Source organism: Crinia signifera, chromosome 9 (assembly GCF_055691185.1).
Source record: "Crinia signifera chromosome 9, ASM5569118v1, whole genome shotgun sequence".
Lineage (NCBI taxonomy): Eukaryota > Metazoa > Chordata > Amphibia > Anura > Myobatrachidae > Crinia > Crinia signifera.
The window spans coordinates 143,233,465-143,259,999 of NC_139225.1; the positions used below are offsets into that span (position 1 = coordinate 143,233,465).

The window sequence follows — 26,535 nt, forward strand, 5'->3', positions numbered from 1 at the left end:
CGTTCCCATGAAAACGCTGGGCGTACGTATGGTAATGCGGTTGTGACGCACATGTAGGGGGCGGACATATGACATTGCCGGATGTCAGCTGCCCGCCCAGATCCCTGCTTTTGCATGGAGAAATGCCCGTGTGGTCTGAGGTTGTGGGAGCTGCCTGACCACTCGGTCCTGCATTCGATGTTCTGCGACCATCGAATGATGGGGGAGGTTCCCTGAGATGGAGGAGGTGTATTCATGAGAAATACACTTGCGGTCCGTTCGGACAGCTTCTTACCGCATTCGGATGAAGTGAGCGATCCGTACGAAAGGCGGGGTTTAGGACGCACGGTCCTGCCCGCATATTCGGCTCCGTCCGCACAGACCAGAATATGGCCCATTGTCCTGACACTTTAGTAAATCACAACTCATTGTTATGATACTTTAGTAAATCTCTATTCATTATATAAACATTTTGATTTCACTTGTAAATTGTTGCTCAGTTCAGACTTCATTATGGCTTATATTAAAGGTTGAGTATCCCTTATCCAAAATATTTGGGACCAGAAGCAGTTTGGATAACAGATTATTCTGTATTTTGGAATATTTGTATATGTCAATGAGGTATCGAGGAAGGTGCCCATTTGTGACCACAACATGCATTTATGTTTGCCCTTCTGATCCACAGTAGGTTCCTGTCCTCCCTGAGCTAACCTTAGGACACCTGCGTTAAGGTTTTACAGGTGTACCACCTCAGTCACACTCCCCACCACAATCATAGGAAATGCACACACATATATTTTATTTGTGCATGAAGCAAAGTGTGTGTACTATCTCAGGTACTGAATTTGAATCTAAGCAATCATTTTCTTGCATATACTTAGTGCCAGTTACATATCATGTCCTCAGTAGTGCCAATTACAGATATCCCCAGTAGTGCCAGTTACCTATAATGTCCCCAGTAGTGCAAGTTACAGATGTCCCCAGTAGTGCCAGTTACATATCAGGTCTCTAGTAGTGCCAGTTACAGATGTCCCCAGTAGTGGCAGTTACATATCATGTCCTCAGTAGTGCCAATTACAGATATCCCCAGTAGTGCCAGTTACAGATGTCCCCAGTAGTGCCAGTTACATATTAGGTCTCTAGTAGTGCCAGTTACAGATGTCCCCAGTAGTGCCAGTTACCTATAATGTCCCCAGTAGTGCAAGTTACAGATGTCCCCAGTAGTGCCAGTTACATATCATGTCCTCAGTAGTGCCAATTACAGATATCCCCAGTAGTGCCAGTTACAGATGTCCCCAGTAGTGCCAGTTACATATCAGGTCTCTAGTAGTGCCAGTTACAGATGTCCCCAGTAGTGCCAGTTACCTATAATGTCCCCAGTAGTGCAAGTTACAGATGTCCCCAGTAGTGCCAGTTACATATCAGGTCTCTAGTAGTGCCAGTTACAGATATCCCCAGTAGTGCCAGTTACATATCAGGTCTCTAGTAGTGCCAGTTACAGATGTCCCCAACAGTGTCAGTTTTATATCAGGTCTCTAGTAGTGCCAGTTACAGATGACCCCAGTAGTGGCAGTTACCAATTTACCAGTAGTGCCAGTTACATATCATGTCCTCGGTAGTGCCAGTTACATATGTCCTAAGTAGTGCCAGTTACATATCATGTCCCCAGTAGTGCCAGTTACAGATGTCCCCAGTAGTGCCAGTTACAGTAGTGCCAGTTACATATCATGTCCCCAGTAGAACCAGTTACAGATGTCCCCAGTAGTGCCAGTTACAGTAGTGCCAGTTACATATCATGTCCCCAGTAGTACCCGTTACAGATGTCCCCAATAGAGCCAGTTACATATCATGTCAACTAGTAGTGCCAGTTACATTTCATGTCCCCAGTAGTGCCAGTACAGGTGTCCCCAGTAGTACCAGTAACATTTCATGTCCCCAGTAGTGTCAGTTTTATATCATGTCCCCAGTAGTGCCAGTTACAGATGTCCCCAGTAGTGCCAGTTATGGATGTCCTCAGTAGTGCCAGTTACAGATGTCCCCATTAGTGCCAGTTATGGATGTCCTCAGTAGTGCCAGTTACAGATGTCCCCATTAGTGCTTTTAGCAACAATAAAAAAGTACATTCTGGAAAACAATGGTTTTCTGAATAATTTTGATAAGGAATATATATATATATATATATATATATATATATATATATATATATATATATATATATCTCAACCACAATATCACAGTGAAGTGGGTGGCACGTCCAAAAGGATCAATTCAATAAATAAACAGACACAATGGTCTCTTATGCAGTCTGCAGCCTATATTTATATATAGGCTCAAGATCCACCCATCTATCTGTATATGATTTATGCATCGTTATATTAGTATTGTATGCGTATATTTACAGCGTGATCCAAAAGTCGCAGTACAATCTTTTGTTTCAAAAACTGCAGGAAATGAGAAAACTGAATACTGCAGTTAGGTATGGGTGAGGTGGGCTATCTCTTATCTTTTTGGGTATGTACCAAACATACCTTACTGGAGCACGCAGTTTCCAGAGGACTTCGTAAAACAGAATCCAGCGGCTTCAGTAATGGCACCGTTTCAGTGCCCGGTTTTTCATTATGTTTAAATATATATTAATAAAGTATATTATAGGAGAATGACACCAGGTGCAGGACATTACCTTCTTTTCTAGACTAGATTAAATACTACCTCAGAAATATCATCATCAAGTGAGAACATACCAATGTGGACCCCGCAGAGGGCCAGCAGACACAGCAGCAGCGGGTAGGGCACCATCCTCGGGGACTTGGCTATTGGCTTGTGTGCGGTGTACCAGTCAGGGACTCAGAGTAGGAGACTGGTCACGTCTGCTATAATTCCCCTATTTATACTACAATCACATCCCTATGGGAACGGTGTCCGCAGCTGGGACTGAGCATTATGTAAGTACTGGATGAGTAATCTGGGGGCTTTTCTGTTCCCTGCGGTTTCAAGGTGTACATTGTTTTCAGTGATACAAGGAGTGGAGTGGAATGAGACGGCCCAGGAGATACTTGTGGTGAGAGCTGAGGCGTGGACTATTATTCCTTCCTTGTGTTGTTTCAGTGGTTGAGCCTCAGGATTGACTATCCAACAAGACTTTGCCTGGCTGCCCCTCAACATTGAGGGTAGATCACAGAGTCAGTGGTTACTGCTGTGCAGTACATTGCTGCTGCAGGAGGGTTATGGGTCCTGGGATGGACTGGTCCACAGGGGCACAGGGAAATGCCTTTGTGGGCCCAACTGCTTGGAGGCTTCGATCAGGATCCAGACTGTGCACCCTCGCATTATGCATATGTTACATTATACATCACAGGACTATGGTGTATTGTTGTTATCTGGTACATTATCATGCATGACCGAGCAGCATTTACTATATATATATATTTGCTTATGTGGTTTGGTGGACTCACAAGGCTGCGAATTCGCAACATTGCGAATCAACAAGAATAACCAGCTAAATTCATTGCAGCCCTTAGAAAAATGAATGATTGACAGTGGTGATTATATAGGAACCAAACCCGTGAGGTGCGATATGAACATGATTTTTTATTTTAAAACATTTATCAAACCTATAGAGGATGTTTGGGAATCTTATAACCGATCAGAGTCAGCTTGATTGGCCAGGTATACTGGCATATACTAGGAATTAGATTTAGATAGCTGTGCGGGTTAGGTGACAGTGACAGTACAGATATACATAAGACATACAGGTATACGCTAGATGTACCCTGGGGATTATAGATGCAGGGAACATATATTTGCTCAGCAGCACTGCGCCTAGGCAGCCATCAGTAGCGCCACTGGTTGCTGTAACTGCTGCTTATCTACATGTTCATTGTAAGAAGTTACATGCCTGTTGTCAGGAATTTCATGCTTGATTCCAGGGGTTACATGATCCTTGCCAGGAGTTTCATGCTCGTTGCCATGATTTCATGCTCTTTGCCACAGGGGGATTAAATGCTTGTTGCCAGGGGGAGTTACATGCTTGTTGCCATTGGGGAATAAATTGCACATTGCTCGTAGCCCATGGGGAGTTTCCTGCTTGTTGCCCAGGGGGGGAATAACTTATTTCCCAGGGGTGCCTATAGCATTGCCGGGGGATGCACACTGCCCACCGCAACCCGGCCCACACTGCTGTGATCGAGCAGCCGGCGTATAATCAAGTTGCTGTGCCCGCTTGCACAAAGAGGCTGTACATGTGCAGAAATGCTTATTCGCAGTCTCTAAAAATCGCACAGCGCAGAAAATCAATTAGAATCAGGGCTAGTATGTATTAGAACATAAATCACAGAGGGTTGTCAATAATAGGGTACACAAAGGCCAGTCATACTGGTGAAAACTGGTTAACTTGGCTGCTTGGGGACATGGAGACCACAGTACTGGCTTTTAATTAGGACCATGTCGGCCTGCCCTGTGCTGGAAGCACCTGCAGCTGTGAATTGTGGCAGATAAACCTCTGGCCCAGCTCTGCCTCATGGCAGCTCTTTTCCCCACCTCTGAAGCTTCCCACTCTGAGGGCCTAGGCTCTTACCCCAGCTCTGCAAACGGGACCCTGTGTTGGGATCTTCCACCTCCACTTCACTGCCATTGTTGGTGTTGAGCTGCCAGCCGCTGCGCAGGGAGAGACAGGAAGATGTGTGACAGACTGCGGGTCTGAGCGGGAGCGCTGCGCTGCTTGTTAGTTCCGGCATCCAATCTGTCGTTCACACTACTGGGGGCAGGCGGCCTGTGGCATCTGGAACAATTATACCCAATCTATGTGCGGTACCTATTATACTCTGCCGGCGCCACTGCCTGTGATTTATTGTGACAGGCACAGGCTGCCGCAGCTGGCAGCAATAGTGAGGCTGTGCTGAGCGGGTGGCGCCGGCCCAGAATATAAGCAGACAGTACAGTTATCACACAGGGAACACATACCCGCTGAGCAGCCCAGCACCTAGGCAGCCACTGGTCGCTTCTACAGGCAGGCAGGTAACAATATAAGCAGGGACAGTACAGTTATCACACAGGTAACACATACCCACTGAGCTGCACAGCGCCTAGGCAGCCATTGGTTGCTGCTACAGCCAGGCAGGTAACAATATAAGCAGAGACTGTACAGATATAGATTGCTAAAATGCAGTGTATGAGCCGGGGCTGGGGGTGGGAGCTCCAGGGGATGGGAGCTTGGAGCTCCACAGCATGTGACCATCCTCCGGCCCCACCAAATAAGATTATGAAGATGAAGATTATGATGAAAAAAAAAAAATCAATGGAGGAAAAACAAATATATATATATATATATATTTACATAGTATGCCTATGTTATTACGGATTTTATTTAGAGGTTATGATGTTCGCACAATGGCCCTGATTCAGGTCACTTCGCTCCGCTGTGCGTGAGTGATGTTTAGCGACTGCACATCTGCATAAATAAAGTCTGTGCGCATGTGCAGCTGCATGGTGCGAGCGTGTGCAGCAAATTGTTATTCCCCAGCTAATTTCATAGCTTTGCGGGTCAACCAGAATCGCCCCCAGTATCCTGCTTGCTGACGCTTCACTGACTATTGTTTTGCCCTCTGAAGTATCCGTGTACTTGGAGTTTCCCATTTCTGAGAATATCGGGCCCTGTTTCAGCATCGATAGGTTCCTTGTTATCTGCTATTGTTTCATTGTTCCAAATGACTTCCCAATATACTAGTTCCCTGTGGTTGGTGACATCTAAACACAACAAGGATCTATCTATAGAATATTGATGACGTTTTAGACTAGGGTACCTTGATCAATTGTTTTTCTTATCCACCGGTCTCCCCCCTTCTAACTCAAGTACCCCAGATATATTTAAGGGCTATGGTACCAACTCTATATCATGTTGCTCCTGAGGTACCTGTGAGCACATCAAGCAGTTTGTTTGGTTTAGGACCTTACCCACTAAGGAATGATACTCGTTTAAAGGATGTCGGTCTAATTTGATATTATTGCTGGACTGACATCTCTGGATGCATTTGTCTTCAATTATGGGATTGCAGTACTTACAAAACAGTATTCCTCAGACAACAGCCCAACACATTGCCTATGAACTCCGTACCCTCTTACTTACTTATGCTGTGATCAATTTATTAGGCTGATCCTGTGACTCTGCTAAGTCCTCATTATTTCCCTTAGAGCCTGTTCCAGACCCTCACTCAAACCCCTTGGGAGCCCTCACAATGTAGATTGTTCTGAAGAGAATCATTGATTGTAGACGTTCCAGGTTCCACCTTGTTACCATCAATCCTTTGTGACTCCTTTGTACACTCTGGAAATGAATGTCCAAACACCGTTTTTCAGGCCTCCTGGAAAAATTCTTGAATGATTTTTCTTCGGGTTCCTGACTTTCTTGCAGTGAGAGGAGTGGACCCAAGTCTCTCTTTTGGCTATGTTCAATGAAGCCATGCTGGTCAACAAAACTTGGTACGGTCTTTCCCATCTGTCTAATAAACAACCTGAGCGTAGAAAATTGCAGATCATCACCGTCTCCTGGTTCAATGCTACGGCAGTTAATACGGGTATGGATTGTATGCTGCAAGGTCGACATGGGTCTAGGTCGACATGAGACAAGGTCAAAAGGTCATTAGGTCGACACAAGACTTACTACATGGTCTAGGTCGACAGTCAAAAGGTCAAAATGGGGTTTTTCACCGCTCAGTTGCTCAGCATGGGGGGGATGCGGCTGCCGTCACGGGTGGTGGGGAAGGGATGCCGAATCCCTACACGGGGGGGTGTCCACTGCTCCCGCCGAGTTGCTCTACGGCAATCAGGCATTCTCAGTGTAGGGGCTTTGCTCAAGCAATCATTACATTTCTCAATTGCCTGTTCGGATTCCTCTGTATGAGACCCCTCTTCCGGTTTGTTTGATGAAACCATGTACTACAATGGCGAATATACACAGCCTAGAGAACAGGTCTGAATCAGGCCCTGTGTTGCAACCCTAGCTTTGGAGCCTCCACTGGTCCTTATATACTTGGTGCCCGATTCAGACCTGCTTGCTGGGCTGCTAGTTTTCGGAGCCCAGCAAGCAGGTAGACTTGCTCGGCGCTGCGATGCCCGTGGGGAGAAGGAGGCCTCAGATGATGTCAGCTGCCCTCCCTCCCAATGGTTGGGGAATGCCTGTGTTTTCAGGGGCATCCATAGAAAACACCACATTACCACCCCAAACATCTGCAGTGTGTCCTTCGGGTCTGAATCTGACGCCGTATGGAATGTCAAAACTGCTCGGAGAATACACTTATTCTTCGCGAGAAAGACGATCGGCGCAGCGGATTCCCCTGAGACCTGTCACACCGAGAATGGCTATTTGGCGTAACTCCTTCCATAGTGAATGAGGACACGTTTGTATGTAACCATGGAAACAGAGGACCTTATTCTGATTGTCTTGCAAGGCTGCGAAATTTGCAGCCTTGTGAGTCCAACAAATGCCAACGTGCTGGCCGCCCCCCCCCCCCCCCTCGCACACGTGACCCCCCCCGCATGGCTATGAATGAATGATTTACATAATCATCCATTCGCAGGGGGGGGGGATATCATGGATGGTCCATCGAATGATTTCTACAGCGCTCGCAGTTCAGAGACACCAATGGTGTCTCAAAACTGCGGACAGGGCGAGGACAGGGCGGGCATCGTATATCCGCTGATGCGTCATGAAACACTGGGCATTCCAAATAGCTAATGGGGCTGCCCGGTGTCCCCCCCGCCCTTCTCCGCCATGTAGGGTGCGTGTACCCGGCAAACAGAATGTTTGCCATAGGTGCACGTACCCTGCATTTGCGCATGAGCAGAAATGCTTCTGCGCATGCACAGATGCACACCCTCGACCCACCATTCGAACACACAAACGACCAAATCTATTGGAATAAGTTCCAGACGGCTTAATATACAGTTTTATTTTCTTAATTAACAGTCGCTCAGATATCAGCAGCCATTAGATTGTGAGGTTCCACTAGACAATACCAGGCAAGTTCTTCCACTGAGCTTGACAATGACAGTTTTTTAGCGGAGTCGTCCTTTATGGAATAGAGGAACCGTGGAAAAGCAGAAGATCTTCAATAGAAATAACAATGTCAGCTCTCTGTGTTCATTGTTCAATCCGTGCTGTGCAAGGGCTGAATGGGGTCCTGTTCTCAAGTACAAACAAACCCAAAGCCTGAATCACCGCTTCTCAGAAAGAGCTGATGTTTGTGTAGCAGTGTTGGCATATATCTGAGTACATATGTGTGGCATGTGGCACGACTACTTAAAGTTAGGTGACATCAATGTCACTTGTGTGTTTGTTTGTACCATCTTTGTGGGGATAGTAATTAAAAAGAAGCAGAACTTGAATTTGTGTCAAGTGCTATTCTGGCATAAGTTGTGCTGGCTATTTACATCAGCGTTTAACCCTTTGTAGGTGTAATAGGTGTACAAATTGCCAAGCAAACCTTTGTATCCATCATAATGACCTGTAATGTTACCTTATATAGGAAATAGCACCCCCTGCTGAGTGAATCCCCACACAAGCATACCAGTGGATGCATTTCCATACACATACACTTGCAGGTGGCTGCATGGGAGAAAAATCAATTGATTAAAATCATTTGATCAAATTATTTTTTTTCTCCTTTGCACAGCATCTATTCTCTTCAGGCTGGGGGGACTCCCAACTGCCCCCCCCACGCGGGAGGAGTTGGGCCTAAGGATGGTCATTTAAAAGGATGGTTGAAAACATCCCCAGTCCCTTTTGAAGCTGTGGCATATGGGTGACACGCGTAGGTTAAGGTGCCCATACACGTTCCGATACTGCCGATGTGATATGTGCTTTGAGATGCGCGCTCCCGCAGCATCTCATCGCATAGTACAAAAAGTATGTGCGGCACTTTTTTGTACTGTCTTTTTATCGCATCGCATGCACATCGCATGCACATCGCATGCACAACGCATGCAATGCGATGCTATATTAGCACAAAAAGTACGCCAGTATCGGGACATGTATGTGCACCGTTAGGCCTTAAATCCATCACTGGGAATACATGTATGTAAGAGTTAAAAATGCATGAAACTGTAAGATACAACTCTACAACAGCACGGATGGTGTAATGATTAGCATTGCTGTGAGGACGGTGTAATGGTTAGCATTACTGCCTCACAGCACTGAGGTCATGGGTTTGATTCCCACCATGGCTCTAACTGTGCAGAGTTCATAAATTCTCTCAGTGCTTGCGTGGGTTTCCTCTGGGTACTCCGGTTTCCTCCCACAATCTTAATATATAATTGGCAACAAAATGAACCCTAGAATGTTTATGTGTGTACATTTGGTAGGGAATATATCCTGATTCTAATTTGATCAGTCCCCCGCATGTTCGCACAGGGGACCAAGGTTGAAGCACTGGGCATGCGCATAATCAGTTATGCACATGTGCAGGACTTCTGTGTGGGCGACCTGCACAGTCTACATGGCGCTCATCCCGGGGGGACAGGACGGGGGGCATGGCAATGCTCAGTGTTTCATGGGCATCCTTACGCAAACGCTGGGTGATCCCATGCAAATGCTGCCATGACGCAGTGTGGTGGTGGGGGGTGGCTGATGTCACATGACGCCAGCTGACTGCCCTGTCTTCGTCCCAGAGTCCGCAAATATGTCAGTCTCGACTATTTGCAAGCTCAGGAGAAATCATTTGATGGTTGTGTTGTGTGAGCGCTGTGAAAGTGTGCACCTAGTGCAGGGCTGGGCAACACCGGCCCTCCAGATGTTAATGAACTACACATCCCAGGATGCTTTGCATTAGTTTTGCTATGTGGCCATGCTGAAACTGATGCAAGGCATGCTGGGATGTGTAGTTCATCAACATCTGGAGGGCCGGTGCTGCCCAGCCCTGACCTAGGGGACACAGTGCACATGACCGGGACACAGAGCCCTACAGTACTGTTATATGACTTTAGGTTGGTCAGTGGTAAAGCAAAAAATATATCTTTATCTTTATTATATGTCAAATCATTATGTGTGTATGCACTACAGTGCATTGTTCCTTTTGGAGCTCCGGGGAGTTCAAAGGAAATCATTAATGATCAGTGGTGTAACTAGTAATCTAGTGTTAATTGCGATTAAATATGACCAAAGAAACAATAAGTGAAAAGCGCAGGTTACGTATTATGTCCGTAACCTGCGTACCCTTTATACCTAACTACGTGCGAACAAAGCGTAGCGCAGCGTAGCGTACCTTTTATTGTGTATTATGCACCCAAGAACCAATACCTTAATAAGAGATCCTTTCGCAGTACTTTGACTCTAATCTGCGAATATACCTTTTAAGGACAGAGTCCGTAATAAACCTTTATCGCTAAATGCGAATAACAGACACAACCACTGTATAGAAGTAAGGAGATAGGAACTCCACAAAAAGATGTATTTAAGTCCCTAATGGACAAAAGGGGGTTACAGAAATAGAAAATACAGGTATAACAAGTTATGCAATAGTCTAACAATAAATGTACTAAACAGGCTCTACTAAGGGAAGAAAAACAGATACAGGATACAATCAGCCAACAATACAATAAGAATAAGTACCGTGAATGCAACCGTTACCGTCTCATCAAATATGCGAAGTGCAGTCCGGTCAGAGCTCGCTATCGTTCAGGATTGAACTATAGCCCGGTTGAAGGTCAGGGAAAAGAAAGATGTGCCGAAGTGACCGTGGCTGTTCTGGGTCGCCTATCTTATAGGGTCAGAAAGGGGAGGTCAAAGGCCATTCCCATTGGTCAGAGATCGTATGTCAGGTCCACTGTGATTGGGGGGTAAGATGATACACCTGGTTTGACTAGGTGCAGGGGAGTGAACTTTAGGAGTCCTTTGTTCGTTAGTATCGTCGGCAGGGATTGTAAACAGCTGTAGAAACCGGTTACATCTAGATTCCTTTGTTATATACTTTCAACCGAAACTGTCTTGGGAATATGGAATTATGTCCATAACTATCGGACCGTGTCTATTGCGAAATATTCGCAATGACCGGAATACTACGCATAAGAAACGGAACGGAACGGTACTAAACACTATACAGATAGATGTATGCAATGCTAACTAAGCTATGTGTGGCGTTCTAAACCTTTAACTATATTTTATTTAGTGTAAGTATGTCATTATGAATTTATGTGTGATAGTATGGCTACTCTTCTGGTCCACTTTGTCACACATACTCGGGTATGGAAACTTTATTTGCGCAACTCTGCGAACCAAAATGGCGGCCATACTATCCTAAAATGGCGTGTGTGCAACTCGACTTCCACAGTCCACCCTTTAACAGTAAATATAAAACTGTTACAATACAAAACATTTTACACAGCAATACAGAAATTCATAATCCTAACAGAGAAATTGGGATACATGAATTAAACATATAAGGGGAGTAAACCATCTGCTCTCGGCCGATCCAGGATCATGGATAAACGATGGGCCGCATTTATCGAACAATCTACTCAGGGTCACGAAGGATAATGTACAATTTTGGGATAAAAATAAAAACAGGGGTGGTTACAACATATATACTTTCACAAATATGGTTTCTTTAAAGGGAGGTGGTTTCGATTCTAGGGTCATATACCAAACCCTGGTCTTCCTCTGTATCTCTCGTTCTTACACTCATGATTTCGGTACGTTTTGTCTTTCCCCGGGTCACCACCTTTAAACATTTGAACAATAGCACAAAGACTATGATGGCACCACCGATACAGAGAAGGAGTTTCCCTATGTTAGCGATGATTCCTTGCGCCCATTCTCCTAAACCGGAGAACCAGTGCATTGGATTCAACCAGGAGGTCCATTCACTAACTTTGTTACCTATTTCCGCCAGGCTGATATTATGTTCCCTTCTAAATTCCCATTTAAGCTGAAGAATCTCATCCATCCGATGATCAATGATTTCTTCTGGGTCTTCAGTATTGTTGGTGATATATGTACAACATTTCACCCCAAACTGTGTAGAGAGGGTGACACAATATCCTCCTGTCATAGCTGTCAGATAGTTCAACACCATCCGATGTTGGACTAGCTCTCTTTTATACGCTTGCAACTCCCTCCCAGTGTATCTAAAAGTGTCATCATAAATCTCAGTGATGTTATCTACCAAGCTGGCTAATGCTTGTATATATTTAAAATTTATGACTCCTCTGGCGGTATGGGTGATATCTAATGCAATGAGGAGTTGGATACCGAACGACTCGTGTATCATTTCAGAAGCTAGGGTTCTTTCCTGATTGTTAAATCCCTTTTATGGATTTGGTCATAATGGGTATGAGTGTAAGGAGGAGGTATACCTCTGTGTATGCTCATCATCTCATCATGTGTGAGGGTCATCACTTCGGGTAATACTCTGCCTAAATAACAAATTCCAACGTAGTTCATGGAGAGCCATTTGTACGCCCTCCTACCACAAATATAATAAACGTCGTCAGGGAGAAAATAAGGGACAGAGTATTTCATGATCTTGTCACACATTATCCATAAGAACATTCCCGTCCCCTGCTCCCTGACTTGTTCCTCACAAGTTTCTGGCTGTAGGGTCATATTACAGTAGCCGGCTGATACTCTGCCGGCCATCATTTTACTTTTCTTCACCGTGTAGACATATTTATAGTGTCTCCCACTGGTTCGGATTTTTAACAATAATTCCTTATCAATAGGCTCTCCATCTGGACGCTGGGAGTAAGTTATTGTCTGGTTGTGCCATGTCACTTCCCAAGTACCAATCGTTCTGGAACTAGAGAAGTTCATACATACCAGGGATTTGTCCACTTGGTATGGGTGTAATCTAAGACTAGGGGACCTGGTATACAGGTATCTCTTATCCAGTGGCCTCCCTTTATTTAGTACACTAATCTCAGAAATATTAAGCGGGTATGGGACTAGGCCTACACTACTCCTTTTATGTAGCACTTGTGAACACACCCAGCATTCTGTTTGGTTTAAGACCTTAACCACTAGTGAGTGGTAATCACTCAAAGGATGTCGGCCTGTAGTTGCCTTACTTGTCGACTGACATCGCTGGATGCATTCTTCTTCCATTTTAGGTTGACAATATCTACAGACACAGTACTCACCAGACAATAACTCATCACATAGCCCTTGAACTACGTTTTCCTCATACCTTTTACCTTCTCCTGTCATGGGCAAAGTGTCAAGCTGGTTTGGGGATTCTACCTCACCCATATCTGGGTCCATTATTACACTGTCAGAACTCCGCTCCGATCGCTCTAGTATGTGGCAGCCACCGAGTATCCTTGGATGAAGAAGAGGAAACAGAAAGAAAACAAGGAAATAGATGCATAACTGTGAACCTGTTACTTGGAGTCCTTCCATCATCTCTACCAGGGGACTTTTATTTGCTCTGCTCTTGGACCTTTGCTCGCTCAGGTTGCTTGACCTTGGCTGCTTCTCAGTCTTCCCGGAACAATGCTTCTAGCGAGACTTCTTCTCTTTCGCTCTCTGCACACTGGGACTCTGGGTTACTGGCTTTCTTGCAGTGGGACGAATGTATCCAAGTCTCTCTCTCTGCGACTTTAATTGATGTAGTGCTGGTCAACAAAACTTGGTACGGTCCTTCCCAACGGTCTATCAAACAACCTGAGCGTAAAAAATTTCGGATCATAACAAAGTCTCCTGGTTTAAGATTATGACAATTCTCGGTAGGCATATCAGGGTTCAGTAAATTCAGCTGCTTTTGTTGTTTCCTTAGCTGTTTGTTTAGCTTTAGGATATACTGTACAGTTAACTCATTATTACATTTGAGATCATCCTGTGGGTCTATCATGATGTGTGGCTGCCGACCAAACAATATCTCGAAGGGGGACAAGTTGAGCGGAGTCCTGGGAGTGGTCCTAATGCTATACAGCACAATAGGCAATGCCTCTGGCCATAACAACCCTGTTTCAGCCATAACTTTACCCAATTTGTTCTTAATAGTACCATTCATTCTCTCAACTTTGGCGCTCGCCTGGGGACGATATGGAGTATGAAGTTTACTATTAATCCCCAGGAGTTTACACATGATTTGGAAGACCTCTCCTGTGAAATGAGTGCCTCTGTCACTCTCAATGACCTTTGGGATACCATATCTACAGACAAACTCCTGACATATTTTCTTTGCTGTAAAGGTAGCAGTGTTGGAGGCAGCGGGGAAAGCCTCCACCCAGCTGGAAAACATGTCAACACAAACTAATACATATTTCAAGTTTCTACAGGGTGGTAACTGTAAGAAGTCGATTTGTATTACCTGGAAAGGGCCTTCTGTAGGAGGGATGTGGGATGGCTCTGTTGGGATGGCTTTTCCAACGTTCTTCCTCAAACAGGTGAGGCATGACATTGCCACTCTACCTGCTTGAGAAGCGAACCCTGGTGCACACCAGTAGGCCTTTACCAGCTTGCACATACCTTCCTTCCCAAGATGTGTCAGCCCATGGGCCGCCTCGGCTAGACTAGGAAGGTATGCCCTGGGGGCCACTGGTTTCCCGTGTCCATCTCTCCAAAGTCCGGTGGACTCTTGGCCACATCCCTTCGACTTCCATACTGCTCTTTCCTGTGGGGAACACAAATTCTGCATGTCTATCAGTTTGGATGTGGATACCATGTTCAGTGTACAAAGGTTTGTAGGATGGGTGAAAATATTTACAGGGCATGCGGCCCTTTTCGCTGCCTCATCAGCGCAGCTGTTACCAAGTGACACCGGGTCCTTCTCTGATGTATGAGCTTTGCACTTGATAACAGCCACTCTGTCTGGAAGCTGGATAGCTCCCAGAAGTCTCCTAATGTATGTCGCATGCGCCACTGGTGTGCCAGCCGCCGTCATGAAATTTCGGAGGCGCCATAGGGCTCCAAAATCATGTACTACTCCGAAAGCATATCTGGAGTCGGTATATATGTTAACTGATTTTCCTTTGGCCAGTTCACATGCTCTGGTCAATGCCACCAGTTCCGCTACTTGTGCCGAGTGAGGTGGTCCCAAGGGTTCAGCTTCCACAATACCTTCTCCATCTACTACCGCGTAGCCTGTGCACAGCTCTCCCATCTCCGTCTGTCTATGACAGCTACCATCTGTGAATAAGGTTATGTCTACCTCACTTAATGGGCTGTCGCTTATGTCAGGACGTGCTGTAAAGGTCTGATTCAGGTAGGTCATGCAATCATGCTTATCCTCACCATCACTAAACTCTGCTTTACCATTTTCAGCAACATTCCCATCACTCTCCACCCTTTGTGCCTTGGAGGGCACATGAGGAAGGAATGTGGCTGGGTTTAGTGTGTTGCATCTTTTGATGGTAATATTTACTGGGGCCATCAACGCCAGTTCCCACTTGGTGAACCGTGCTGAGGACACATGACGTGTTTGGGCAGAATTTAGGAGGGCAGAGACAGCATGGGGAGCATGAACAGTTAAATCGTGTCCCAACACCACGTCCTCACTCTTGCTTACTAGTTGTGCTATTGCGGCCACACTTCGTAAGCAAGTTGGGAGTGAGCGTGCTACTGTGTCCAGCTGGCCACTGTAGTACGCTACTGGTCGGTTGGCATCACCATGTTTTTGTACAAGTACTCCTGCCGCACACCCAGCTGATTCAGTTCCGTACAGTTCAAAGGGTTTCCCATAATCTGGCATTCCCAGTGCTGGGGCCTTTGTTAGGCTCACCTTTAGTTCCTCGAAAGCCAGCTCAGATTCCTCAGTATGAGAGACCCGATCTGGCTTAGTTGAGGAAACCATCTCTTGTAGTGGTAATGCTAGAATAGAGAATCCTGGGATCCAATTGCGACAGTATCCACACATGCCTAGGAACGTACGGATCTGGTGCTGGGTCTGTGGCAGTACCATGTTCTGAATCGCTTGGATTCGGTCGTCGGTGAGGTGTCTCAGCCCTTGGGTAAGGCAGTGGCCCAGATACTTAACCCTGGTCTGGCATAATTGCAGCTTATCCTTTGATACTTTGGGGGAAATTTACCAATATGAAAAACCTAGTTTTTCGTATTGGTATTTTCCCTACGACTGCATACGACTGTTTAAGTCGTATGCAAAGTCGTGTTCCGGAGGATCAGTTACAAAGCAGTCATATACGACTGCTTTGTAACCCTCCGATGGTGTAATGATTCGTATTAGCGGCCGTATATACGGCCGCTAATACGAATTATTTCTAGCAGTCTGCACGGATCAGTCAGATCCGTGCAGGCTGCAAGGTGTAAAGAAAAATAGAAAAAATAAATAAATAAAAAAAAAACCGGCGTGGGGTCCCCCCCACAGCCGAAACCAGCACCAGGCTGAAGGAGCCGGGGCCGGTAATTAAAAATCAGGGAACCCGACAAATAGGGGCTCCCCGATTTTTAACAACCAGCCCCAGGCTCCAGGTCCGGGGCTGGTTCCCAAAATACAGGGGACAAAATGAGTAGGGGTCCCCCGTATTTTAAGAACCAGCCCCAGGCACAACCAGCCGGCAGGGTAATGTCACAGCCGGGGGACACTTATAATATAAGGTCCCGCGGCCAAAACATTCTCCCTACCGACCAGTCAGCCTGGCCAGGGGCCCTGGGGGAGTGGGGACCCCCCCAATGAAGGGGTCCCCCCCCTCCAGGACTTACCTGACCAGGCTGAAGCCTGGTGCTGTCCTCGATGCCCCTGGGCGGTGGGCATCGAGCTGATAAATGGTGTAAAAAAAAGATGAACCTATTGTTTTTTACTGTGGCACTACAAGTGCCAGCAAGCCTCCCCAGCAAGCTGGGACGTGGAGAACCACAAGTCCCAGCCTGCTGGGCATTAAAGGGCCCGCTGGCACTTGTAGTTCTACAGTTAAAAAAATAGTGCACAAAACACACTGACACACTTTTAAAATAAAACTTTATTACACACAAAGCCCACACATACTAATACTTACCTATCTTCTCTCCGTAGGTAGCCCTGGTCCTGTGTCGGCGTCTTCTGGTCCTGTGTCGTCTTCTTCCTCCATGTCGACCGTCGCTGTCGCCGTCCGGATCCGACGAAATCCATTTGGGAAGCTGTGGAAGGAAACCATACTCACCTGTCCCAGCGCGACGTAGTCCAGGTAAGGGTCTTTGCAAAAAAACAAAACGAACACCCCGAAACCAGACCGGACTGACGGAGACGCACGGTGTTTACATCGTGCGGCTCCGCCTCCCGAATGCCGCTATTGGCCGCCTTGCGGCCTAGCGGCCAATAGGAGCAAGGCGGCCAATAGCGGCATTCGGGAGGCGGAGCCGCACGATGTAAACAAACACACGTGCGTCTCCGTCAGTCCGGTCTGGTTTCGGGGTGTCGGTTTGTTTTTTTGCAAAGACCCTTACCTGGACTACGTCGCGCTGGGACAGGTGAGTATGGTTTCCTTCCACAGCTTCCCAAATGGATTTCGTCGGATCCGGACGGCGACAGCGACGGTCGACATGGAGGAAGAAGACGACAGAGGACCAGAAGACGCCGACACAGGACCAGGGCGACCTATGGGAAGAAGATAGGTAAGTATTAGTATGTGTGGGCTTTGTGTGTAATAAAGTTTTATTTTAAAAGTGTGTCAGTGTGTTTTGTGCACTATTTTTTTAACTGTAGAACTACAAGTGCCAGCGGGCCCTTTAATGCCCAGCAGGCTGGGACTTGTGGTTCTCCAAGTCCCAGCTTGCTGGCACTTGTAGTGCCACAGTAAAAAACAATAGGTTCATCTTTTTTTTACACCATTTATCAGCTCGATGCCCACCGCCCAGGGGCATCGAGGACAGCACCAGGCTTCAGCCTGGTCAGGTAAGTCCTGGAGGGGGGGGGACCCCTTCATTGGGGGGGTCCCCACTCCCCCAGGGCCCCTGGCCAGGCTGACTGGTCGGTAGGGAGAATGTTTTGGCCGCGGGACCTTATATTATAAGTGTCCCCCGGCTGTGACATTACCCTGCCGGCTGGTTGTGCCTGGGGCTGGTTCTTAAAATACGGGGGACCCCTACTCATTTTGTCCCCCGTATTTTGGGAACCAGCCCCGGACCTGGAGCCTGGGGCTGGTTGTTAAAAATCGGGGAACCCCTATTTGTCGGGCTCCCTGATTTTTAATTACCGGCCCCGGCTCCTTCAGCCTGGTGCTGGTTTCGGCTGTGGGGGGGACCCCACGCCGTTTTTTTTTTTATTTATTTATTTTTCTATTTTTTTACACTGAAGCCTGCACGGATCTGACTGATCCGTGCAGGCTAAAACGCAAATAGAACAGGAAAATGGTGTTCTATTTTCCTGTCGTATTTGCGTGGGTGTTTCACACCACTAAGCAGCCGTATTGTCAGTACGGCTGCTTAGTAAATCAGAAACCACCATTTTTTTGAATGGTGATTTCTGTCGTATCCTATCGATGGTGTAGACATTCGTATTTGTACATACAAATACGAATGTTTCATCTTTAGGACTACGAATTGTTGTATTTTTGGGATTGTAAATCCCAAAAATACAAATTCGTAAAAAAAAGGTGTATTTCTGCCTACGAATACACCTTTTTTCTACGAATCCATTTTGGTAAATGTCCCCCTTTATGTCCTGTCTCTGAGAGATGCATCAGCAGCTGTCTAGTGTCATCCACTGATGACTCCAGTGACTCAGAACACAACAATAAGTCATCGACATATTGTATCAGTATCGAACCACTCAGGGGTTGAAAGGATCGCAAACAATCATGCAAGGCCTGGGAGAAGATGCTGGGGCTGTCTATGAATCCCTGGGGGAGTCATGTCCAGGTATACTGTACTCCTCTGTAGGTAAAGGCGAACAGATACTGGCTATCTGGGTGTAAAGGGACAGAGAAGAACGCTGAACACAAATCAATGACTGTTAAATGAGTACAGTGAGGTGGGATTTGCATTAAGATGACAGCTGGGTTTGGCACTACGGGGAATTGGCTCTCAACTACTTTGTTTACCCCTCTTAAATCCTGCACTAGTCTGTAGCCCCTCCCCCCGCTCTTTTTCACAGGAAAGATGGGACTATTGGCTGTGCTGGAAGTTCTAACTAGGATTTCCTGTTGGAGCAATCGTTGGATCACTGGGAATACTCCTAGCTCAACTTCAGGTTTTAAAGGGTATTGCAGTATTTTTGGGGCTATCCTGCCTTCTTTTAAGCGGATCTCTACTGGAGCTACATTTGCCATCAGCCCAGCATCCTGTCCATCTTTAGTCCAAAGGGAACCCGGTATTTGTGCTGTAATTTCAGCTACCCTAGATGGATTTGACTCTACAACAGTGGAATACAACATTAGCCTCTGAGGACTGTCCAGCATATCTTGCACTTCTTGTGTAAGATTTTTAGGAGTGTCCAGGAATACCCCATCGGGGGTGCAATAGATGACACATCCCATTTTGCATAGTAAATCTCTACCCAGAAGGTTAGTCGGGGCCGCTGCAGCCAACAGAAAAGAGTGTTTGGTATGCAGAGGCCCGATTGTAACCTCTGCTGGTTTCGTCAGTGGGTAATGTTGTATTTTTCCTGTTACCCCAATTGCTGCTACTGATTGGTCAGTGAAACCCAAGTGAAGAGGAGTGTTGAGAACAGATCTGGCCGCCCCTGTATCAACCAAGAAGGTTTGCCTTACTCCAGCTATATCAACCTTCACCTGAGGTTCCTCTCTAAGGTGTTGTGTTAGTCTAACTGGCTGTAGGATACAGGTATGACCTGTTTCCTATTGTCTTACCTGGGTAGCCCTTAGTACCGTGTCAGCCATCAGATGGGGAGGAGGCATGTTGCGTGACCTGTCTGTCTCCTCCCATTGTCTAGGGGTTGGGTATTTCCTTGTCTCACCCTGGTGAGGCTCCCATTCTCGCCTATGTGTTTTGTAACTCCTGGGGTTTCCTGACTTACAATGAGCTGAGTAGTGACCTTCCCTATTGCAGTTGTAACAGATAATTGGCTTTCTACCTGTGTCCCTGGTGTTTCGTTGGTATGCAGCTTTATTTGGGGCATTTGTAAGGGCTTGGATGCTAACCATCATCAGTTTGTCAGTTTGCAGTTCCCTGTGCTTCTTAATGTTGCGGTCGTGGTCCACAGCAGATTCCCGTAGGGCATCCACTGTCATTCCACGCCAATTTGGGAAAGAAGTTTGGACTCTGGCTCTCAGGTTTTCCCTAAGCCCTTCCACCAGCACAGAGACAATCATCTCCCTCAGGTGGGGGTCGTCCTTAGGCTCGGAGACACCAGTGTATTTTGATACCTCCAGTAAGGCCTTAGTGAAATAATCAGCAGCAGTTTCGCCATCCTTTTGTTTGATGGTGAAAATCTTGCTATATTCCACTGCCGCAGGAAAATATACTCCCAATTGTAAGTTGATTAGGCGTATATTTTCCTGGTTGATCTCATCATTTATCTCCTTGTCCACTTTCAATCCACTATCCTGAATGAATTTCGGGATGTCTATGTGAGTGGGGAGACAGGCCCTCAACATGATTCTCCAATCCTTGTTGGTGGGCTCATCAGAGTTTCCCAGATCCCTTACAAATTTCCGGCACAATGCCAGATCTTTCCTAGGATCAGGGAAATCTGCAATGATGGACCGCAGCTCTAACCGTGTCCATGGGTTTAGCATGGTCATTTTTCTGGTAGGTATCACACCCTCTCTGTCTGCCTTACCATAGGGAACCTCCAGTGTGCGTACAGGGTATGTTTGTACCACATCCGCATTACTGGGACCTGCTTGGGAGTCATCTGTGTCTGTGCTGTGTAGTGCTTTCTTACCTGGGTCCAAGACTATGCTGTTGGCATCAGCCGTCTCCTCTTCCTGTGCCGGAGCCCCAGCAGCAGGTTTAGCCGGTTCAGCTTTTCCCTCAATCATGTTAATTGCATGGGAGACGGCCAGTGCCAACAGCTGCTCGTTTTCCTCTTGGGTTTCCTTATAAGGGGATAAGACAGGGTACAAGTTAGCAACGGATACATTATTACTCATGTCTTTCTTATGAGTCATTAACCCCTTCGTCACATATGGGGGTGGGGGAGCTGATTCTATTGCGGCAGCGGTTGCATTTTTATTGTGGCTGATTGTATCTGGTATTGCCAGACCTCTGATTCCCAATTGTTCCTGTCCTTCCTTCTGCCACAATTTAAGAATATCTATGTGCTTTACTCTCTCCTTACGACTGGAGAGTAGACATATTTCATCTTTTACTGCTGATAAGATTTCTGGATCAAAGCTACCAACACTGGGAAATTCTAACTTGCTGCCTTGTGTCATTTTTCTCCATTTATTTTGGTAAACAACTGCTCGTTCACCGTGCTTACAGCACATAATAAAAGCCGCCGATCCTTTTGGTCGGCTTGCTTCCTCCCTAACATGCACGTTATCACAGCGTGACCCGTTATTACCCATAATTACAGGAATAAACGTTCACAGCTTAATAGATATCGGTGGGTTATTACTTGTCTGAGAGCTCCCCAAACACTCACTTCTACAGCTTCCTAGAACAGTCCCACAATCAAGCGGGTGCGAAGGATACGAGGTATGATACTCAATCACCAAGTCTTTCAACTAGCAGCGAACTTCTAGTCAACTTGCAAGGTGCGGCCTAATTTTTCCAGGGTACAACAAACTTGTTTTCCTGTACCCCCAAAAACTGGATTTTCTAAAGTAGCTAATCGGATCACTGGGTTCCGATGTATCTTCTTGTACCCTCCTAGCGGATCAGTTCCACTGAAGGGGCAGTTCCTATGGGCACGTCGTCACGTGAACCCTGTTCTAACTGGACTGTCCTACACTGGACTACACTGCGCTTGAGTCGTGCCGTCACACACCTGTTCGCCTCAGTTATTTTTCACACTGGGCGCTAGTTACACCTTGGTCTTATGCTTATTGTTGAAATATTTCTGTACAGAAAATCTTCCCAGGCTGGTAGCTTTTCACTAGATACTTATGCAGGTATAAATCCCTTATAAAAAGCTATAGGAATCTATTAAAATAATGCTTGAGTTGCTTGTTTTTGGAAAATGAACAAAAAGAAAAAAAAACATATTTTCTTTTATTAATCACCGCCTTATCCACAGTATATTACTATACTGTTTTAAATAAGGCTAGTGGTTTAACACTGTTCACCTTTCGAGTTCCTATGTGTGCTGCATGTGCAGTGCCAATGAACAGCCACGTGTGTACATGCGTTGTTCACAGGCCGCCGATGAAATCGGCCACCCACGTGTTCTATAGTGTATTTGCAAGGTTGCACTCGGGTTTCGCTATACGCAGTAATTGCGCCTAAATGTGGAATAAATCCCTTAACTCCGTCCGAAAGTTACGTATCAAGATGCGAAATAAATCCCGCACTTAATCCGTAAATCACGTACAAAGATGCGAAAATTTCCCGATATGGGCACGTGCGCGCGCACCTTGCGTAATATACAATAGACGCTTTACGTTACTGTAAAAGGCCCAGAACTTATCGCCACGTGGCGGAGTCCCTGACCCTGCAGTAACTAACAATAAAAGTTATAGTTTTGCACAGAAGGGATCCTCTATGTACTATAATAAAACACAGGCCTTTGTTTCCACGTGTGCGAACTTTATCGCACGTGGCACATATACTGTAATAAACAAGCAACCCAAGACACTACTTGTGGCAGGCAGAAGTACAGTTTACTAAACACTTAGATATGATATGCTTTAAAACACGTGGCTTTCACTTATTGTGCTTCGGGTTCAACGCTAGCACTTCCCGAACCCCGCACCGCCGCGGACCCGGCCTATCCAGCAATGGATAATAATACTTCCACCCTTTTGCTGGTATAGGTCGGGCCGCACGCCTGGTACTGAGTTCTGGAATGTGAAACGGAAGGACGAGCCCTCAATTGTTAATTGCGATTAAATATGACCAAAGAAACAATAAGTGAAAAGCGCAGGTTACGTATTATGTCCGTAACCTGCGTACCCTTTATACCTAACTACGTGCGAACAAAGCGTAGCGCAGCGTAGCGTACCTTTTATTGTGTATTATGCACCCAAGAACCAATACCTTAATAAGAGATCCCTTCGCAGTACTTTGACTCTAATCTGCGAATATACCTTTTAAGGACAGAGTCCGTAATAAACCTTTATCGCTAAATGCGAATAACAGACACAACCACTGTATAGAAGTAAGGAGATAGGAACTCCACAAAAAGATGTATTTAAGTCCCTAATGGACAAAAGGGGGTTACAGAAATAGAAAATACAGGTATAACAAGTTATGCAATAGTCTAACAATAAATGTACTAAACAGGCTCTACTAAGGGAAGAAAAATAGATACAGGATACAATCAGCCAACAATACAATAAGAATAAGTACCGTGAATGCAACCGTTACCGTCTCATCAAATATGCGAAGTGCAGTCCGGTCAGAGCTCGCTATCGTTCAGGATTGAACTATAGCCCGGTTGAAGGTCAGGGAAAAGAAAGATGTGCCGAAGTGACCGTGGCTGTTCTGGGTCGCCTATCTTATAGGGTCAGAAAGGGGAGGTCAAAGGCCATTCCCATTGGTCAGAGATCGTATGTCAGGTCCACTGTGATTGGGGGGTAAGATGATACACCTGGTTTGACTAGGTGCAGGGGAGTGAACTTTAGGAGTCCTTTGTTCGTTAGTATCGTCGGCAGGGATTGTAAACAGCTGTAGAAACCGGTTACATCTAGATTCCTTTGTTATATACTTTCAACCGAAACTGTCTTGGGAATATGGAATTATGTCCATAACTATCGGACCGTGTCTATTGCGAAATATTCGCAATGACCGGAATACTACGCATAAGAAACGGAACGGAACGGTACTAAACACTATACAGATAGATGTATGCAATGCTAACTAAGCTATGTGTGGCGTTCTAAACCTTTAACTATATTTTATTTAGTGTAAGTATGTCATTATGAATTTATGTGTGATAGTATGGCTACTCTTCTTGTCCACTTTGTCACACATATTCGGGTATGGAAACTTTATTTGCGCAACTCTGCGAACCAAAATGGCGGCCATACTATCCTAAAATGGCGTGTGTGCAACTCGACTTCCACACTAGCTCCCCCCACCCCCCGTTTTGCTAATAATAACAGGGTTGTTTTTTTCTTTTTGGGGGAGAGGGGGCAATTTGGCTCCCCATGCGAACAGTTAATATATGACACACCCCCACACAAAAAAATGTAGTAATGCATAGAAAGATTTTGCGTGTACCTATGGTTGCCAATTCCAACAAGGGTGTGCGGCATCACTGATGCTCACTAGACAATATGCCACATGTCTTGATTTTCTGAGACTGTCTCTCTCTGCTCGATGCTGTCTGTGCTGCTCCCTCTCTGCTGGCTTCCCGGCTCCTCTCCAGCGTGTTTCCCCTGCGTGTGACGTGATGACGTCACACGCATAACGGAGAACCCTGGTGGAGGCAGAAAGACCAGCAGACTGCTGATGCAGCTTAACTTGCTTCCCATCCATCCCAGCCTGCCACCGCCCACCCATCCTGTACACAGTAGCCAATAGGCTCTGTGTACAGCTTCAGTGAATCAGTAGGGATTGTCTGTCATGGGCGTGGTGGGGCATCAGAGAGACAGACGGTTCTCCTGAGGCTGACTCTCCTTCTGTGTCCCTAGCAGCAGCAGTGCGGCCTAATGTCAGTGCGCCGGGCGAGTGCTGGTGCTCACTTCCCCAAGCCACAGTGGGGTCTGCCTTACAGTAGCTACACCACTGTTAACGATATTGTTGACTGAGAATAATGCCTAGTACCCAGCTTAAGAAACAACTGAAATAATGAAGATGATAGAAAGTAGATATTTAGTGTAAGTTCTTTTAGATTGTTTAGTATCTTCTTTCTAAAGTATCTTTTGATCTCATCATTTAAACTATAACGTTCTCACTCGGCTTGGGACAGGGGTACCAAATATATAATATATTGCATGATGAAAGTGGATTATTATTTGAAATACATGTGGTCTAACATTCCCGCATATGAAGGTTAGCATAGCTTGGAGCAAACACCGCCCCCATTGCTGTTCCATGTGTTTAATGCTACAAGATTTTGTGCTGTGTTGTATATTTATTGTGTCATTGTACAGCAGGTCCTCTATATGATTACAGTAATAGGACGTTTTTAGGGAGCAATGTGTAGGTGGTTGACCATGGCCATTGCTAGAATCATTTTCCTTCACTCTCTTTGCTACCGAGCTGCGGTTGGCATTTGATGGACAGGAATAAAACCAAATTTCTGGAGACATTAGAGAAAACTGCAGGTATTATCATGGAACCAAATGTTTCTTTGTCAGATGGATCTAAGACTCAGCCGAACATTTGGTCTGAGGGAGCCCAATCTGACTATTGGATGGAAGGCCTTAAATCGGTCTTCAATCTGGGATTACGACTGTTGGAACATCCTGAAAGTCAGAATCCCGGCTTGTAGATTGTCGAAAAACAGCCATGAATTCGACAATCAACGGCCATTCTCGACAAAACAGAACTGACTGGTTTCAAAGTCGGATCTGTTTTGTCAAATTCCACCTTCAATGAGGTCAGACGCTATTTCCCCTGTTGGAAACCCGGGATTGAATATCCCCCTAACACACAGATGCAAAGTCATCTGCCATCTTGTTCAGTGATTTGCCAGATTTTATATACCCGGAACACAGGGTATTGGCTATGGGTAGGAAATAAATAAACCATTCCCAGGAAATATCTCAAGGTGCAAGTTCTCTAAACAGTAGAGGATGTGGATACACTAAAAATTGACTTAAATAAACTGGAAAGGTGGAAAATGCAGTTTAACGTTGATAAATGTAAAGCAACTCATTATGGGAACAAAAATGAACAAGTTACTTATAGGCTAAATGGAGTTATTATAGGGAATTCTGCTGTAGAGGAGGACTTGGGGGTCATCATAGACGAAAAACCTGTTAATAGTGCACACTACTCAAGTGCAGCATCAAAAGCAAACCGGACACTGGCATGCATTAAAAGGGGAATGGATTCAAGGGATGCCAATGTGATAGTGCCTCTTTACAAGGCATTGGTGAGACCACACTTGGAATACTGGGGGAAATTTACCAATATGAAAAACCTAGTTTTTCGTATTGGTATTTCCCCTACGGCTGCATACGACTGTTTCAGTCGTATGCAAAGTCGTGTTCCGGAGGGGAAATTACAAAGCAGTCAGATACGACTGCTTTGTAACCCTCCGATGGTGTAACCATTCGTATTAGCTGGCCATATATACGGCCACTAATACGAATTAGTGGAGGCAGTCTGCACGGATCAGTCAGATCCATGCAGGCTGCAGTGTGTAAAAAAAAATAGAAAAATAAATAAATAATAAAAAAAATCGTCGTGGGGTCCCCCCCACAGCCGAAACCAGCACCAGGCTGACGGAGCCTGGAGCCGGTAATTAAAAATCAGGGAACCCGACAAATAGGGGTTCCCCGATTTTTAACAACCAGCCCCAGGCTCCTGCTCTGGGGCTGGTTCCCAAAATACGGGGGACAAAATGAGTAGGGGTCCCCCGTATTTTAAGAACCAGCCCCAGGCAAAACCAGCCAGCA

The 26,535-nt window shown here is 45.9% G+C and overlaps 1 protein-coding gene across 2 annotated transcripts in view; it reads left to right on the forward strand.

Annotated features, from left to right (window-relative positions):
* The window catches only part of LOC146036207 (uncharacterized), a 97,682-nt gene that overhangs the window by 8,166 nt on the left and 62,981 nt on the right, over positions 1 to 26,535 (forward strand). The window lies entirely within an intron of this gene.